An 18,986-nucleotide genomic window follows, 5' to 3' on the forward strand; every position below is an offset into this window, starting at 1 on the left:
AAAAAATCATCCACCATGACCAAATAGGCTTTATCCCCAGGATGCATTTGCAAGACCATAAATGTAATTAAATACATCAACAGATGTAAAAACAAGAACCACATGATTATCTCATTAGATGGAGAAAAAGTTTTTTTTTAAAACCCACCTTCCCTTTTTGATAAAAACTCTCAAACACCAAGATATAGACAGAACATACCTCAAAATAGTAACCCACAGCTAACATTTAGCTAAATGGACAGAGACTGGAAATGGTTCCCCTGAAAACTGAAACAAGACAAGTCTGCCCACTCTCACCCCTCTTGTTCAACATTGTGTTGGAAGTACTAACTAGGGCAATTAGACAAGAGAAGGAAATCAGGGTATCCAGACAGAAAAAGAGGAAGTCAAGCTATCCCTCTTTGCTGATGATATGATCCTATACCTTGAAAATCCAAGAGAGTCTGTCAAAAATTCTGCTTGCACTGATAAAGAACTTTGGCAAAGTCTCAGGGTACAAAGTAAATGTGCAAAAGACAGCTGCATTCCTATACACCAGCAACAAGCAGACAGAGACCCAAATTAAAAGCACCATCCCATTCACAATAGCAACAAAAAAACTGAAATACCTCAGCATCTTCCTAACCAGAGAAGTGAAAGACTTTTATAATGAGAATTGCAAAACACTGCTCAAAGCAATCCAAGAAGACACAAACAAAAGGAAAAATATTCCATGCTCATGGATAGGAAGAATCAGCATTGTTAAGATGTCCATGAACTCCTGTTTGTTCCTGGAAGAAGATGGTCCTCATAGAAAAAGAAAAAAAGATGTCCATCCTACCAAAGGCAATCTACAGATTCAACACAATACCCATTAAGTTACCAAAATCACTCTTCTCAGACCTGGAAATGACAGTACAGAAATCTATATGGAAACATGAATGACCACGAATAGACAAAACAATCCTTAGCAAAAAAACAAAGCAGGGGGTATCACACTTCCAGACTTCAAACTTTACTATAAGGTTACAGTAATAAAAACAACCTGGTATTGGTACAAGAATAGGCACATAGACCAATGGAACAGGATAGAGATTCCAGAAGCAAAGTCTCAATTTCTCAACAAGCTCATCTTTGACAAAGCCTCCAACAACAACCACTGGAGAGAGGACAACATATTCAGTAAATGGTGCTGGGAAAACTGGCTGATCACATGCAGAAGATTGAAATGGGACCCCTATCTATCACCATACACAAAAACTAACTCTCAATGGATCACAGACCTAAATGTAAAACCTCAATCTATAAGAATCTTAGAAAATGCAGGAGACACTCTTATGGAAATTGGAATTGGTAACCAGTTCCTATTCGGAACCCTAAATGCCCATACCTTAAGAAATAAGATAGACAAGTGGGACCTCATCAAACTAACGAGCTTCTGCAAAGCAAAAAAAAAAAAAAGTCATCAAGAGAGTAGGGAGACAGGCAGCAGAATGGGAAAAAAATATTTGCCAAACTGTATATATGACAAAGGCCTAACATCTAGCATTGACAAGGAACTCAAATGTGCCAAAAGGAAAAAAAACAAACAGCCCCATTAAAAAGCGGGCAAAAGACATGAAGAGACACTTCTCAAAAGAAGATATATGGGCAGCCAACAGACACATGAAAAAGTGCTCAGCCTCACTCATCAGAGAAATGCCAATCAAAAGCACATCGAGATACACATCTATCCACAGTAAGAATGACCATCATTAATAAAACAAACAACCACAGATGCTGGCGAGGATGCGGAGAAAAAGGAACACATCTACACTGCTGGTGGGAATGCAAACTAGTGCAACCTCTTTGGAAGACAGTGTGACGATTTCTGAAACAACTAGAAATTGACCTTCTGTATGACCCAACAATTCCTCTATTGGAATATATCCAGAGGAATTCAACTCATTCTACAAAAAAGATACCTGCACATGTATGTTTGTTGCAGCTCTAATCACAATAGCAAAAACATGGAACCAAACATGTTGCCCATCAAAACTGAACTGGATTAAAAAAATGTGGTACATATGCACAATGGAGTATTAGGCTGCCATAAAGAAGGACAAACATATGGACTTTGCAGCAGCTTGAATAAATTTAGAGTTGCTCATACTCAGTGACCTCTTATAGAAACAAAGATCAGAGCACCATATGTTTTCCTTCATAAGTGGACCTTGAACAATTGTTATAATACTATAAGAAAGGATTGGCAGTAATGGGAAACTGTCCGGGGAGTAGGGGTGAGGCTGATAGTTGAGGGAAACTCCTGGGAGGGAGGGGCATACCTCATCAACAAGGGTACCTGCTTAATCAATGTTTGTATACCTAACCTTGAATTGTACTCCACATCTTTATAATAAAACAGTTTTTTAAAAAAGATTACAAATTTTTGGAAGCAGGAGCTCATGAGCCATTTTGGTCTTGAGCCCCCTCCTAATTCTTTGAAGTGTACTGCTCTATTGCTTAATCAACTGCTCTTTCCTTTTGCTATTGGTGTGCTTGATCCAATTCCTTGCTTGAGACACCAAGAACCTGGAAATTTCATTTTGGTGAGTCAGCAGCCCTGCAACAAGTTCATGGTGACCATAATAATCATTGTAAAAGTCTATCAAGTTTCCTGTCAAACCTGTCAAAGGCAAATGTGCTTTCGGGACAAGCCCACTCCCTTAGCTCATCAAAGGTAGATAGATGGTAATCAAAACTACAGATACCTGCAGCCCACCCTTTTAGTTCATGGTTAGCATAGTAATCATTGTAAAATGTATCAAGAGCTGGGTGCAGTGGGTCACACTTATAATCCCAGCTCTTTAGGAGGTAGAGACAAGAGACTTGCCTGAACCTGGGGGTTCAAGACCAGCCTGGGCAACTTGCCAAGGCATTATCTCTGCAATAAATTAAAAAAAAATAGCCAGGCTTGATGATACATGCCTGTAGTTCCAGTTACTTGGAAGGTTGAAGCCCAGCTGTTCAAGCATGCCACTGCACTTCAGCCTGGGCAACACAGTGAGACTCTGACTTAAAAAAAAAAAAAGGAGTATATCAAGCTTCCAGTCAAAGAAAGCATTCTCTCTCTCTCTCTCTCATAAATTCTGTTCTAAAACTATACTTGGTTCCTCTTTGAAATTCTTTTCTGTGGTGGGTCAAAGAATCCACAGAGTGTCATACCACACCCACCTGGCAACAACAGCAGCATCTGTGCCTTTTCCAAAGAGAATTTTGAAGACTTCAGTGTTTAAAGGAAAAAGAGCAAATAGGAAGGGAAGGAGTAAAAACAACAAGAACAATTAAAACAAAAAACATAAGGGGTAGTTAGTGATTCGAGCAGAACAGAGAAAGAAATCACTTACTCATTTTTCTTGGAATGGGTAAAGGGATAATTTCTATTCTTGTATTTGTCCAGTTCCTATGAAGGTAAACTGTTCATTGACATTGTTAAGGTGAGATTTAACAGAACTATGTTTGAGGATGGTTCACAGGGATTGCAGGGGACCTGGGAGGCGAGGTGGTGGTATGTATTTTGAAATATTTGGAGGTGCAAAAGAAATTTTCTTGTGGTTAGTTTGCCATAGGGAAGAAAGAAACTAATATAGTAAATAAATGATAATTTAGGGTTCTATTCGGTTGCTGCTCATGTATTTATTCTCTGATATTTTTGGAACACTCAATGATTATGGAGTAGGCTTTGTAGTAAGAGACAAAAATAGGGTGATGAAGAAGACTAATTCCCTGAGATCAAGAGGCAGTGGAGAGACAGCAGGAAGTCAGGAAATTGAAGGAGCAAAGGCTGGCAAATAAAGGATCCAGGGTGAGGAAGTAGGATAGTTTTAAGAAACCTGTGTGTGTGTATAAAGGCCCACAGTCAAGGAACTATGCCCCACTTGAGGAATTACAAGGAGTTCATTTGAGCCATAAGAGCCTTAAGCACTAGACAACTGACAAGAATTTCTAAAATATATTGACATAAAGATGCCAAACTCTCTAAAATATTTAAAGATGGTTTATTATGGGACAACTTGAGAACTTAGACCCATGACATATGTCTCCAGGAGGTCCTGAGAACCTGGGCTCACCGTGATTGAATGGTAGCTTAATTATATACAGTTTAAGACAACAGAAGTCACAAGAAACCATAAGTCAATATCTCTGAGATTTACACTCATTCAGTCCAGGGAGTCTGGACATTTCCAAGGAGGAATGAGTGGGGATAGCCCCTCTACAAGTTTTAGGTGGAGTCCAAGGTTTTCTGACTGGTAACTAGTTATCACAGTCATCTGAGGAGTTGTGAAAGCAATAAAGGAAAGGGGCAGCTTGAGGAAGATAAGGGAGCAGGATTTCTTGATATATAGATAAAATTTTATGAGTGGTGGTGGAGGGCATTAAATCGAGCAGCCAATTGTTTTAAAAGATGCCAGAGTCCCCAAAAGACAGCTTCACAAGGTCATAAGATACTTTTATTTTTCTTCTTTATCTTGCAGAGTCAGGTTGGAGAATAAATCACATTAAAAGTTAGGAATTTGGCAATGAAAGGAAAAGTCAGTTTAGTCATCAAATACTAAGTTGACCCAGAAGAAAACTGTCCCTTCTAATTCAACGTCTTTACGAATGTGAGACAGGAATTTATTGAAAGATCATTTCAATTGACATCCTAGGTGACTTTATATCAGAAGTGTTAGGTCAGTAAGGTGGTGCCACAGGAAAGTTGCAAATAATTGCACAAAGAGTAGGTCAGAAAAAGTTTATTTAGAAAGCAGATCAGAGAAAAAGGGTGGATCCACCTCTCCAAGGTTGAAGAGGGGGCCTGATACTTAAGGAATGTTTGGCAGTGAATGCCTGAGTTTAAAAGCTTTTAATTGACTATTTATCTATCTGAAGTAGCATCATAAAGTTTTTTCTTTAATAATATATCCCGGGCTGGGCTTGGTGGCTCAGCATGTAATCCCAGCACTTTGGGAGGGTGAGGTGAGTAGACTGTCTGAGCTGGCAGGTTTGAGACCAGTCCTGGCAACTTGGTGAGACCTCGTCTCTACAATCAATCAAAAATTAGCTGGGTGTGGTAGCACACACCTGTAGTTCTGGCTACTTGGAAGACTGAGACAGAAAGATCACCGGATACCAGCAGGTCAACGCTGGGGTGGCCATGAGTGTGCCATTGCACTCCAGCCTGGGTTACAGAGTGAGACTCCAACTCTAATGATGATGATGATGATAATAATAATAATAATAATAATAATAATAATAATAATATAGCCTTCTACTCTGCAAAAAACTACATCATTGTTTGAGAAATGGAAGAAATATTCTCTTTCACTTGGATTTTCTTTTCTAAATTCTTTCTTTGGGAAGAAATACCTAGGGTTTATTTAATGTTATATAACTAATTGTAATTATAAAAAATAAAAGAATGCCAAGATAGTGCCATGTTGTACTTTCTCTCCATAAATGGTGTTGTGGTTTTAGATTTTCAGAAGGAATAAAAAAGACCCTCTGACTATACTCTACCATTCATTCCCCTTCTCCCCTTATTCCTCACCTTAACTCCTTTCCTGGGCACTAGCTTATAACACTGTTCAACATTTCTCTTTGCTTCTAAGTAGAGACTGTGCCCTCCAGGAACAGAAAAAAGTTCATCTTGAAATGCTTTCCATCAGGGGCTCAAACATTCCTGACAATATTTGATAGATGCCTCTTTGTTCTTCAGCAAGAAATCTTCCTTCTTTTTCTCTATGGTCACCTGCCAAAAAAATGGAGGGGCACACAATAGATAGAAGCTGTTAGAAAGGAAGGTCCAGCTGTAATCCTCTTGGAAGAGCAGCCTGATGACCTCAGAGTGAACTGGGATGGAATACAGATCAGGAGTCAGAAACCTTGCTTTAGTCCCAGTTCTCACCAATGCTCTGAATGACCTGTGAAAAGTCTCTGAACTCCCTTGAAACTAGGCCCATTATCTGTAAAATTATGAGACTGGATGACATGAATTCTATGGTTCGTTCAACTATAGTATGATTAATAACAACTCAACCACCAACCATGAGTGATAAAAAGTTGAAAGTGTAATTTCCTCAGAAACCATGAATTGCTAGGGGTGAAAATATATACATGGAAAATCAACTCCCCAGTAATGAGTTAGGTGTTTTCTGAACAGAGTTTTGAACTCTCCATAAATTATTTCAGTGAGCGTTTAAATGTGTGATGATATAAAAACAGAATTTTATTTTGCTTGTACTTGAAAATTATAATACAGCTGAATTTTCTCCACATGGATCAAGAAATTTCTGTCACTTGTAGGTCAGTCCCAGATCAACTGAAAGACAAACTTTCCATGAAGGTGCCCATGGTAAACAGGATTAAGCTATTCCATGAGATTTCTCACCTCTTGATGTCCATACCCTGAATAGTTCCTGGGCCTGTGTATATGGTGGATATTAATCCTGTGATTAAATTATGTTACATGACACAGGTTGACTTTTAAAAATGGAGAGTACCTTGTTGGGCATAACTTAATCACACGAACCTCTTAAAAGCAGTTCTCTCCTGCTGATGTCAGAAAAGGAAATAAGACAGATTAGAAACAGAAGAATTTGACTTATCACTGCTAGCTGAAAGATGGATGGGTTTCCTTAAAAACCATGTGAAAACTAAGCCCATGTGACAACTAAGCCCATTTGACACCTTGTTTTCAGCTTGTGCTACACTGAGCCGAGTATCCAGACACCCTGATGAGGAAGTCTGACCTAAAGAACTGTGAGGTAACAAGGTGTGTTGTTTCAAGCTGCTGAACTGACAGCAATTTGTTTGGAAGTAGCAGAATATAATGTGACAATCTTGTAGAAAAAAAGCCATCTCTAGCCTATAAAGCCCTTTAATTCACAAGAATCTGTGTTTCTTCCACAATGGTAAGATGAAACATGTAGTCAAAAAAGTAGTCTTAAAAACAATCAAACAAAGCAAAAGGGCAGGAATAGAGAAGGATAAATACTAAAATTTTGTACCATGAGCTTTTTGTGGAACTCCCGCGTGTTGTCCTTCAAGGAGTGCTCCATGAAGACTGCAATGGCTTCCCTCTCACAGGCCACGTGCACGTCCAGCAGCTCTTGGAGCATATCTGTGGGGAACCTCACTCGCTTGGCCATCTGCTGGTTGTAGTGGTCAGTTGCCGAATTCAATCTTGACTGTGTGATTAAACAAGATACAAAATGACTCTTTTCCTTAATTTCTTCTTCTGAAAAATGAGATTACTAATATTAGCTACTGTGTATATAGAGCAATTATTATGATTAAATGAGATGATTTTGTAAAGCATTTAAATTAGACTTTGTACAAAGTAAGTGTAATATAAGTACCAATGAAAAATAATCATACTTCTGAAAGGTAGAATGTGTGGATTTCTAATGGAAGGTCATGAAAACTGTCTGAACTTTTTCTCAGAGTTTTGCTTTAATTTCTAATCTTGCCTTTTAAAAATTCTGAGTCCAGTTAAATGAGATGTAGAACTGAATACCTGAAACTTAGGAGTTAGAACCCTCTCCTGTGCTGTCAACGAATGAGTCTCATCCTCCTGCATCTTCTCAGTCCCTTGTCTCACATGCTCCTGGTGACTCTTTGCTTTCTGTTCCATCATCTGCTGTTTCATCTTTTGCATTTCCTGTGTTATCCTTGCAGATCCAGCTTTTTCATGTTCCATTGAGAAGGAAAACACCCGTGTTGAATCTTCCTTCTTTCTTCACTTGTTGTTGGTACTTCATAGAGGAGATTCCCTGGCATCCATTTTCCTTTGGAATAACTATGATGCCATGTCTGTATTATGTCTTACTCAGAAATGGCTTCATGACCTGAGATGCATCTTTGGCATTCTTCTTCTAGTGTAATGACTCCAGGTAGACCAGGCCAGGAAAGAGTAGTAATCTCCCAAAAGGCAGCTATGGACAGAAAATGGGAAGTCTCCATACTTATGTATTCATTACTGCACAGATGTGAGCATTTCTCTGCCAGTGGCCAGAATTTCCATCAGTGCCTTCAGACCAATTGTACCTTTAGCTTCAACCCAATTATGAACTTACAGTATGTACTCACTGAAGCTAGGTTATTGTTCCTAACACTGGTATCAGATGAAGAGTTCCTCCTAATTGCATTCAGTCCATGATCATTGGTCACCAGGCAGGAGTGATGCTCAACTGTGTCCAAAGACCTGGTTCAGTCCTCATCTGACTTACCCTATGTTCATAACACTCCATCCTTATCCCAAGGTGCAAGTGAACACTTGAGGAGGATTATTGGGTTGAAGATGTCTAGAAGTACAGTGTGGATGAAGAAGAAAAACAGAAGCCACCTGCTATCTCCCATATCAAATGCATCTCGATCACACAATTTAAAATCACATTAGAGTAAAAGTACATTTCAAAAAAAATTCAGTTGTAATTATATTAATCATTAGTACTGTAAATAACCATGAAATGAATATTCCAGTATGTAACACTTTTTCCTCCCACTTAAGCTTCGTCTTTTCAAATTGATGGCCCAAGGCTGGGCTCTGTGGCTCCGCTTGTAATCCTGGTGCTTTGGGAGGCCGAGGTGAGTGGATTGCCTGAGCCCGCGGGTTCGAGACCCTCCTGGGCAACTTGGTGAGAACTCATCTCTACAATAAATCAAAAATTAGCTGGGCGTGGTAGCACGCGACTTTAATTCCAGCTACTTGGAAGGTTGAGGTGGAAGGATCGCCAGAGTCCAGCAGGTCGAGGCTGCGGTGGCCAGGAGTGGCCACTGCACTCCAGTCTGGGTGACAGAGTATGACTCCAATTCAAACAAACAAACAAACAAACAAACAAACAAAAAACAAAACAAATTGATGGCCCAACAAAAATGTAAGCATCATGATTTCAAGTTTAGTTTAGTGGCACTTGTCTGAAGTCCTGAATTCGTAATCCTGCAAAACAGTGGGAGAGGGAAGCCCTGTTCTTTGGATTTGTAGATTTATACTACTATTATGGAGATGATACTACTTTGTTCTCTGTTTCTCATTGCCATATTCTGCATTTCTTTCTGAAGTTTTCTGCTCTCTTCTCTGAATCCTTCCTTGAATAGGAATTCCTGCTCCTAAGAGAAAAAGACGATACTGAAAGTGGCAGAGAATGCAATAAGATCAGTGATTTTGTTCCATAATTGCCAAACTAATTCTCCTTTCAGTAATTATGATAATTCCTAAAGAGATTTTGATACTCTTTCTTAAACCTTTTTACTTTCTCATGTCACATTATTTAGTCTCTTTTGAGTCTTCTAAGTCTGCCATTATCTTGTCTATGATTTCTTCTCAAGCTTAAGGTTTTTTTCCTCGTATTTTCTGAAACATTGTGGGCCAGCTATTCCATTCTATGATACTTATACCCAAGTTGAACACAATTGTTCTGTATAAATTGTCACACTTTTTTTTTTTTTTGGTGAGAGCTTCAACTCTCACCCTTTATATTGTGAATGTGCTTTGTGTGTGTGTGTGTGTGTGTGTGTGTGTGTGTGTGTGTGTGTGTGTGTATTCCAGAATCATGGTTGAGATCTAGTGGGAAGATTTCTACATGATGGTCAGAAACAGAAGATATCAGTGCAAGCCTCCACAATTTGGATGGGAACAGTAACAAGTTGAAATGTATGCTGTAGCCCATAGGATATTACTGGGCTTAAATCCAGACTTAATCTATACTTGCAGTATGACCTGGAAAAGAGGACAATATGGAAACCTTGACACTTAGCTAGTATGCTTGGGAGGGTAGATTTTTAGGAAATCTTCCTAATAATTAGGGTACTTCCAGAGATAATGTTATAGCAATTGTAGAAAAAACAAAATCATTGTTGACCTAGTTGGTAGAAAAAACAGGCCAAATACATTTTCTTGAGACATGATTTAGAGAAGTTACATGTCACTCCTGAAATTATAATTTTCTCATTAAAAAATTAGAATACAATAATTCCTTTGGCGTTATATGAGGTTTCAGTCACGGAATGCCTGTAACACACTTGCATCATCAGGCAATAAATAGCTACTATTTTTTAGTGGACTATAACAAAGAAGAATTTCATGGCATTTTTATCCTATAAGTAAATGGCCTTTAGTAACCACAGAAAGTTAGGGGTAGAAGGAAAAAAGCAATGAAAAGTCTCCTAGAGTGTCTGATGTAATGTTCTAAGCTCAACACTATGTTTTTGAATCATGGCAGTGGAAGACGCAACTGAAATTACACAACTGAATACCTGAAGTTTAAGTTTGAGTGTACCCTCTTGCTCCACCACTAACTGAACCATCTCCCTCTTCATCGTCTCAGTCAATTGTCTCACATAATATTCCTGATGAATCTTTTCTATCTCTTCCATTATCTGTTCATACTTCTTTTGCATTTCCTTCAACATTTTTGCCATAACCTGTGCAGATTCAGCTTTTCCATGTTCCACTGAAGAGGAAAAGAGAGAAGAAATCTCTATGTAGATTTGTTTGCAGTATTACTTCTTTCTTCTTTCTACACATTTAAACAAATCATTGTCCCTTTATAGAGGGAATCTCCTAGCACTCTGTTTCATTGGGGTTAACCATAATGCTAGGGCTGCACATGTCACCCTGAGAAATGGCTTCAGGAGCTCAGTGAGTCTTTGCTTTTTTTGACCCAGTTTAATGATCAAAGTTTTACTGGGCAAAAATATTTAAATTTTAAAAGGATTTTGTGAACATCAAATCTCTTGCATTTCTCCTCACTTTCAATCTCTTTTTCTTTTTCTGTGAGATTCTTGTCTGACTGTAGAATTGTACTATTCATAGACTCTTTGGATTTCAAGTAATCTCTTCAGCCTTAGGACCCAGAGAACAAGGAGTTAGCAGGAGGAAATGGCTGAAATGTTCTTATTTGCCTCCCCCATTGACTTTTCCTCTTGGTATTGCTCTTCTTGAGTCAGGTTGAACCTGTGGTCAAGTCTCCATGTTACAGAGACAGGTACAAGTTAAAAGGCAGGTAATCATGGAATCTTCTAGAAAAATTTCTTTTGAAGAGGTCAATAGATAATAGGAAAAGGAGTATATTTGTCTTTATAGACTGAGGGCTCTAGTTTTTGACCTGGTGGTGCTATGGTCCTATTTGGATGAAGAATTCTGGAGAATGAAGTTGTCATGAAGAAAGCAGATCAAAGAGAAAGTGTGGAGAGAAGTGGAGGTCAGGATAACAATTAACAGAGAAAGAGAGGATCACTTTGTTTGAACTCTTAGATCTAATCCTCCTTGAAGCCAGTTTAAAGGCTAAAGTGATAAAGTGCCAATTTTGCTGAAGCTACTATAACATCAGGTTTCTGTCCCTTATGACGCTGACTGTCTAGCTGTAATAGAAGGTTGTCTTGATCAACCTGAAAATCCAATTTAGAATTCAAATGTTAGTTGATTGCAGTCTCTTTGATGATCACCTAGAACATATCTGATATAACAGGCTCTTGTATATGTTTACTGAATGAAAGAGTGAATGCTATGCAGACAATAATTCACATCTTTGTTCAATACGTTAGGTTGCATTGGTGTTTCAAGGAGGCACAACACTAGCCTCCCAGAAACAATGGATTACCTGTATCCCCTTTTTGGATTCCTGAAGGTACTTTTTCCTCAGCTCTTCTGTCTTCTCAATAAAGAGATGATAAACTCTTGTTTTGCAATAAATTCTCTGGTTCACTGCTTCTAGAGGACCAAAAATATCCTGAAGTAAGGCCAAGCAATAATCTGATGATGCTTTCTGATTCTGTTTACCAAAGTCATCCCATCTCTCTTCTAGCTGAGCCTTTAGTATAAAAATAGAAAGTGAAAAGAATAACAAGCAAAAGATGTTAGTTACACCTCAGAATTCTTGAAAATTTTTCCCAGTAAACCCAGTGTAGTCCTGTAGAAACTTGGGCAGCTCAACAGAACTTTATCCTATCTATTAACTTGGAGTTTATTATGAAGTCCTTTCTCCTTGGAGGGCATGTCCAGAGCAAAATTTTCTAGTTTTACATCTCACTTTTACAAGTAGTTCTGTTTCAAATCGGCCCAATCATAACCATAACCAGTATCTGCCTGCCCGAGATAACTAAGACCACAAGTTTCTTTGCTTTATTTAGCAAATCAGTCTGATAATAGCACTCATGCTATCAAATTAGAAACTCTGACTGTCAGTTATATGCATTTACTTTAGGGAAAGGCTATTTACTTATTTATGCAAGAAAAAATGTTTTAAAACTTTAGGACTATAATAATAAAATTAGTACTTCTTATTATCACAATGACTAGTAGCTATCACCATCAAAAAATCTAGGTACAGCCTGCGCCTTTGGGAGGCTGAGGTGAGTGGATTGCCTGAGCCTGTGGGTTCGCGATCCACCTGGGCAGCGAGACCTCATCTCTACAATAAATCAAAAAATCAGCTGGGCGTGGTAGTGCATGCCTGTAATTCCGGCTACTCAGAAGGCTGAGGAGGAAGGATCGCCGGATCCCAGCTGGTCGAGGCTGCGGTGGCCCGGAGCGGCCACTGCACTCCAGTCTGGGCGACAAGAGTGAGACTCCAACTCAAAAAAAAAAAAAAAAAAAAATCTAGGTACAGTCATCTCACTCAAAATAAATACGAATTTTATTTATTAAAAGTATTTTGCCTTTCAAAATCTAAATCTGTATGAACTTGAGAAAGAAAATTACCATTGATTTCTTTTTTAAAAAAATTTTTTATAATCAATATTTTTTATTATCATATTGTGGGGTACATTAAGGGTTAGGTATACAAATATGCTTCGTTCAGGTAGATGGTCTGTGTCTTTGAAGGAACTCCTGAGGTGGATTTCAATGACCTCTCTCTCACTGACTATGTGCAAGTCCAGCAGCTTGAGGAGGGTTTCTGTGAGCAGCTGCACCTTCTGGCCCATCTGCTGATCATAGTGGACAATGGCCTTTTGCACTGAGGCCAAGTTCTCTATACGGGTCAAGGACAAGACTGTTCTCCATGCAGGGCAGATCCCCACTGCTGATGGCATTGACATAGGTCAGCAACAGTTTCTGTAGACGTACGCATAGAGAACAAATGATGTTTGTTATAGATGGGACGAAGAAAGCTGTCTATTCTGTGTAATTCTGAGTATGTCAATTAACAACTATTTGCTTCACCAATGGCACAAGCATCAAGTAGAAGTCTGATACTAATGCGGACTCTTAAACCTTGCTTCAAGACCTATGAAAAACAACCTTTTCTTTGGCAAGAGACCCAGGACATTTGTACGTACAAAAAAAGTTGAGAAACTCCTTTGTAGATAAGGTAGGCCTTTGTTTCTTGAATATTTCATTCACTTAGTCTTGGGACCTTCAGGACAGAAACCATTTTCCTTTTGTTTATGCCTATATAATTAGTCTGCTGAACCCTGGTCTGTGGTAAACATTCAACTAATATTTGTGGAAAACATAACACAAACCTAATCAAATGGAATCCTTCATATAATTTTAGAATTGTCCAAAATAACTCTTCAGAATTAATTAAATGCTCCATGTCTGAGCTTTCCATTATGACAGCCACTAATCTTAAGTTGTTTACTGAACCCTCCAAATGTGGCCTTGTGATCTGAATTTTTAATTTTCTTTTATTCTAATTAACTTACTTTTAAATTAAATATACATGGCTAGGCATGTTGGCCTATAATTCCAGCATTTTGGAAGGCTGAGGCAGGAAAATTGCTTGAGCCCAAGAGTTTGAGACCAGCCTGGGCAACATAGCAAGACCTCAACTTTACAGAAGATTAAAAAAAAAAAAATTAGCTGGACATGGTGGTGCATGCCTACAGTCCTAGCTACTGGGGAGGCCAAGGTTGGAGGATCTCTTGAACACAGGGATTTGAGGTTGCAGTGAGCTGTAATCATGCCACTGCACCCCAGCCTGGGCAAAACAGTGAGATACTGACTCAAAAATTAAATAGGCATACATGTTTTTAAGGGTACAAAATTGGACAGTGCAAGTCCAGGATACCTGGGAAATATTAAGAATAGAACTTCTTTTCTTTGACCTCCATGATTCTTTACCAGCCAGGTATTATTTGGAACTATCTAGAATTTAGAAATAGCAATGGACCTTGCCTTTATTAAAACTGAAATTAGGTGGTTGTTCTTTCTTTTTTCATTTTGTTTCGTTTTATTCTTTTTTATTTTAAAGGTATGGGGTACAATTCAGGATTAGGTATACAATGGTCATCATACAGGCCAAGTTTGGTCCTCCCTTTGGTCTCCACTTTGCCTGGTTTAAGATCAGTCCCCTTATTGATGTTGTTCCTGGATGTTATTTCACCTTCCAATAAGTGGAAGTACTGGGGAAAAAAAACTCAACTGGACATTGACTCTGAGGCCTCCTGAAAGAGTTTTACTCTTGGAATGGCTGAAGACGTAGGAACAGAATTCTGTCACCTGTACACAAAATTAGTATCCAGCTCATCATCATGCAGTGTGTCAAGCTAGGCAGACTTCTTCCAGTCTGTCGGTGGGTAGAAGATAAAGCATTTCTTTGGGAAGAACTTTCGAACACAGAGTCGGGGCAGGTTATATATTTTATCTTCTTTGATGGTACCTGGAGAAAGACAGAAAAGGGAATGTGTCTAGTACGGGGTTGAAGTGTCAGTTACACATTTCTTCAAATACATGTTCCTTCTACTCCATATCCAGTGGCTATATGCTGATGCACAAGATCCAAGCAGGGAGATAAAAGCATACCTTTTAGTAGTACAGGGAAAAGGGAAAGGAAAAAAAAAGACTCAAGAATGGGGGAAAGATGCAGTTAGAATGGAATCTATTAAGTCAGATTCTAAACAAGAATTAGCTCAGTACAGCAAAATAGAAAACTGTGAAAGTAAGCACCCACACAAAAATAATAATTCTTGGCACTTTTCCTCCTTGTTTTGTTGTTGTTGTTGTTGTAATCTCACTCTTTCACCCAGGCAGGAGTGCACTGGCACGCTCACAGCCACCCCAGCATTGACCTGCTGGGCTCTGGTGATCCTTCCACCTCAGCCTTCCAAGTAGCCAGAACCACAGGCGCATGCTACCACACCTGGCTAATTTTTTTGATTTATTGTAGAGGTGAGGTCTTGCAAAGGCTGGTCTCAAACTCACGGACTCAGGCAATCCACTCGCCTCGGCCTCCCAAAGTGCTGGGACGACAGGTTGAGCCACCGAGCCTGGCCTTAGCTCCCTGTTTTCTAATCACTGGTTCCTGTTACCTTGCCTTAGCTTCAGCAAATTCTCCAGGTACTTGTCTGCAGTGAGGGGTTGTCCATCTACTTCCAGTTTTAGGGTCACATCTCTCCACACAAAGTCTCAGAAGAAACTTACAAAGTCAACTGAATCCTCAACCTCATTCTCAACAGTTGAGCCTTTTGCTCTGATTCGATCTGTCATCTCTGTCACATAGCTGAGTAGCTTACTAAGAAAAAGTGGGAAAATGGACAGAGACCTTTTCTTATATTCGTTCCACATATTCCAAAACTTTAATTTTACCTTATTTTGACCCAAGTGCCAATTTATCAGTAGGTTCATGGAATCTTTTTCCTGTACTTGAACTATTTTTCATGTTTTCTCTATTTGAGCTTTATTCTCCAGGATTCACAGTTAGGTGGATGGCTTGTTAATACAGGTCTTCCTTCTCACTTAGAGGTGTTCTGGACCATGAAAAGATACTGCAGATGATCCATGGCTTGCTGGTTGATGGTTACCATGCTATTGTACATGAAGGTACTGCTCAGGAGGACGGCCAGGGAAAAGATTCAAGAGTCATTCTGGTTGTCGCCCTGGAAGTCAGGATCATTTGGGCTAGAAGTATATTTCATTGTCATAGCCCTTTCTAGATAAGTGGTTGCAAAACTGTGCTCATTGAACTGGAATTATCTAGGTTAATGTACTACAAGAAGAACCCAAGTCTAAAGATATGTTATGTAGGACTTAGATTTTTAACAGTTTCTAATTTGCATTTTTGGTTTAAATTAATTCATATTTTATGTTTATTAAGTTCTCTATGACCATTGGCAGATAATTATGAAATAAAATTTCAGGATTAGTGGATATTACAAGCTCTTAAAGACTCTTCTTCATGTAAAGCATAGTTGGCTTATATAAGAGCAATACTATTTGCAATTATTTATTGGGCAATAATTATATACATGAAATTTTCCATGACTTATTATCAAATACTCAATGTTATAAAGTAGGTAAGATCAATTACATCCACTTTACATATCACCTGAGGCTAAAAGCAATTCCAATAAGTTGCTAAAACCACAGAGTAAATAGGAGAAGGCATTATTTGCTGAACACATAGTCTCATGAACCTAAATTCTTAACTAATATTTTCTGCAGGATAATGTTTAGCACAGTGATTTTATTTGTACTACCTTTATGTATCTGGGTTTACTGAATAGGTTGATAGATTTTAAATATTAAAATAATGCCTCTTGATTATCATGTCCCTTTTTTCTGGAATTCTGTCTTTGAATATTTTCCTCAACTTTGGTTGCTAAATTTATTCTTATAACAGGTAAACAGATATAAGAAGTCAAATTATAGTTAAGTGAAGGCTCTGATAGAGTAAAAACTAAATAGTGCAGAGGATATTCAGAGATGAGGGACTTTTTCCAGAACAGAATCCTTTTTCCTAACCTTCTCTACATCTCCCAGGCCCTTGGTGTTGAGCAGAACTAGGGTGTGGTCTTGCCGTCCAGCCCAGAATAAAGCCTGAGAAGGAGAGAGGGGGTAGAGATTTAATAGGAGATGCTCCTGGACATTGAGATAAGAGTTAAGGTAGGTCTAGATTAGGAGATAACTTGAACCACAGCCAGCACTGATCTGAACTAAACTAGGGCAATCGGAATATTCAACTCACATTAGAACTTTTTATTTTACCTAAATGATCAGTGGAAGCTTGTTGCTACCTCAAGAACATTTTCTAAATATCTTATAGCTTATTAATATGTGCTTTAGTGATCTGTATCATGTGCTGATTCCATCCAGAAGAAGTACACTTTACTTTTAAAAGAGACAAGGAGGGCAACACCTTCGGGTCCCCTCCCACTGCGGGAGCTTTTCTGTCCTCTCAATAAATCCTGCCTCCTCAAAAAAATTATAATAAAATAAAAATAAAGGCCGGTAAGACAAGAATTAGCCAGCCTTTATTTTCTATCATAGTAAAGGGAAGAGCATAACTGCAAAGCAAAAGTTAGCTTTCAATATTCATCCTCATCTTTAACTTTTCCCCCTTGCATTCTCATACTAGATGCTGACAGTGTGAGTGCACAGAATGGGATCACCTAGCTGAGCTGGTGCCACTCACCCTTGCTCTTCCCAGCCAGCTTGTTCATCAGGAAGGATTTGCCAGTGAAGTAGAGGCCCACAATAGCCACCACCACCACAGGCTGCCTAATGGCAGACAGGATCTCCCAAACATCCAGGTTAACTTTGTTTCCCTTCAGTGTTCTCAACGAGGCACATTGGGCCTGGCATGTGGATCTCTGAGGCCATGTTCAAAGTGTGCCCTAGTCTGCAAGGGAAGAAATGAAATGAATTAGAATCTTCTGTCTTTAAGCTGAGCAAATACTTTCACCAGCTTATGCTGCTTCAGAATGTCATCGAATTCCCCAGCACTGCCAGAGATTTTGTGTATAATTAGTGAGATAGATGATGGGAGTATTTCTATATTTTATAATGCTATGGAATATTAAAGAAATAGCCCACAGTTAACAATATGGGTATGAAAGTAATTTGTCTATATTCAAGCACACTTTTGACAAAAAGTTTCCATGGCATTTATGATGGAAATTTTTTTTTTTTGGATTCTCATTAAATAATTTACAAAAGCTATTAAAATAAATAGGATAGGCCAGCCACTTTGGCTTATGCCTGCAATCTCAGCACTTTTGGGAGGCGGAGGCGAGAGGATCACCTAAATCCAGGGGATTGAGACCAGCCTGGTCAATTTGACAAGACATAGTTTCTACAGTAAATTAAAAAAAAAAAAATTAGCCAGGCATGGTGATGCACACCTGTGGTTCCAGCTACTTGGAAGGCTGAGGCAGAAGAATCACCTGAGCCCAGCAGGTCGAGACTGTGGTGGCTGTGAGCAAGCCACTGCACTCCTGCCTAGGTGACAGAATGAGACTCTGACTCAAAAACATAAATAAATGAATAAAATAAATAAGTAGAATAGTTTTAAGAAAAACTTACTTTACATGCTGGTTATGTGTAAAAAAATCAGAATGATTATTCTTTGAACTAAGATTTACTTTCTATTTACCTTGTACATAGACTAAGTGTCAGGAGCTTGGTTTCTGAATTCAATGAACTATTAGTCTCAGTGTGAGAAAAATTAACTCACAAACAGTCCATGTGTTTATATATAATGTACATCCTGATATTGATTATTTAATGAAATCTCTTACATAATTCTGTCCCATAATGCTTCATTTTCTATTTTTGATCCCAAGTCCATGAACTTCTATTTTGGTGAGATCATAGGTCCTTTAGTCCTGTCCTCCAGGTTAGCATATTATACCTTTAAAACACACACACACACACACACACACACACACACACAAGACCCTCATAATTTATTATAAAAAGAAAAAGAGAGAAAGAGAGAGAGAGAGACCAAAGCTGGCATGGGCGAGAATATTGCTTCTTTATCTCCACTGTGCAACAGAATTCTCATTTTGTCCCGACCAGCGGGACAAGTAAAACGTGGGCACGAGGAGGACTACCTGCTGCTGGTGAAAAGAGAGAGAGAGACCAAGAGAGAGAAAGACACAGGAGACACGCAGAATGGAGGCAAGACAGTGTTCTGATCAAGCCTCAAAATTTTATTGTTAGGCGATTGCTTATATACATAGCAAAGAGGGGCGGGCTGAAATTGGGCATGTGGCGGCTTATGATAGGAGGAAGAGTAGTGGTGGTATGAGGAGAGGAGGTG

General features: G+C 38.8%; 1 pseudogene; it reads right to left on the reverse strand.

The window, feature by feature from the left end:
• Positions 1 to 2,474: 2,474 nt before the first annotated feature.
• Positions 2,475 to 17,542, reverse strand: LOC103275106 (annotated as a pseudogene).
• Positions 17,543 to 18,986: the final 1,444 nt, after the last annotated feature.

Source organism: Carlito syrichta, unplaced genomic scaffold (genome assembly GCF_000164805.1).
Source record: "Carlito syrichta isolate Samal-C Ts95f unplaced genomic scaffold, Tarsius_syrichta-2.0.1 Scaffold315315, whole genome shotgun sequence".
Taxonomy (NCBI): domain Eukaryota; kingdom Metazoa; phylum Chordata; class Mammalia; order Primates; family Tarsiidae; genus Carlito; species Carlito syrichta.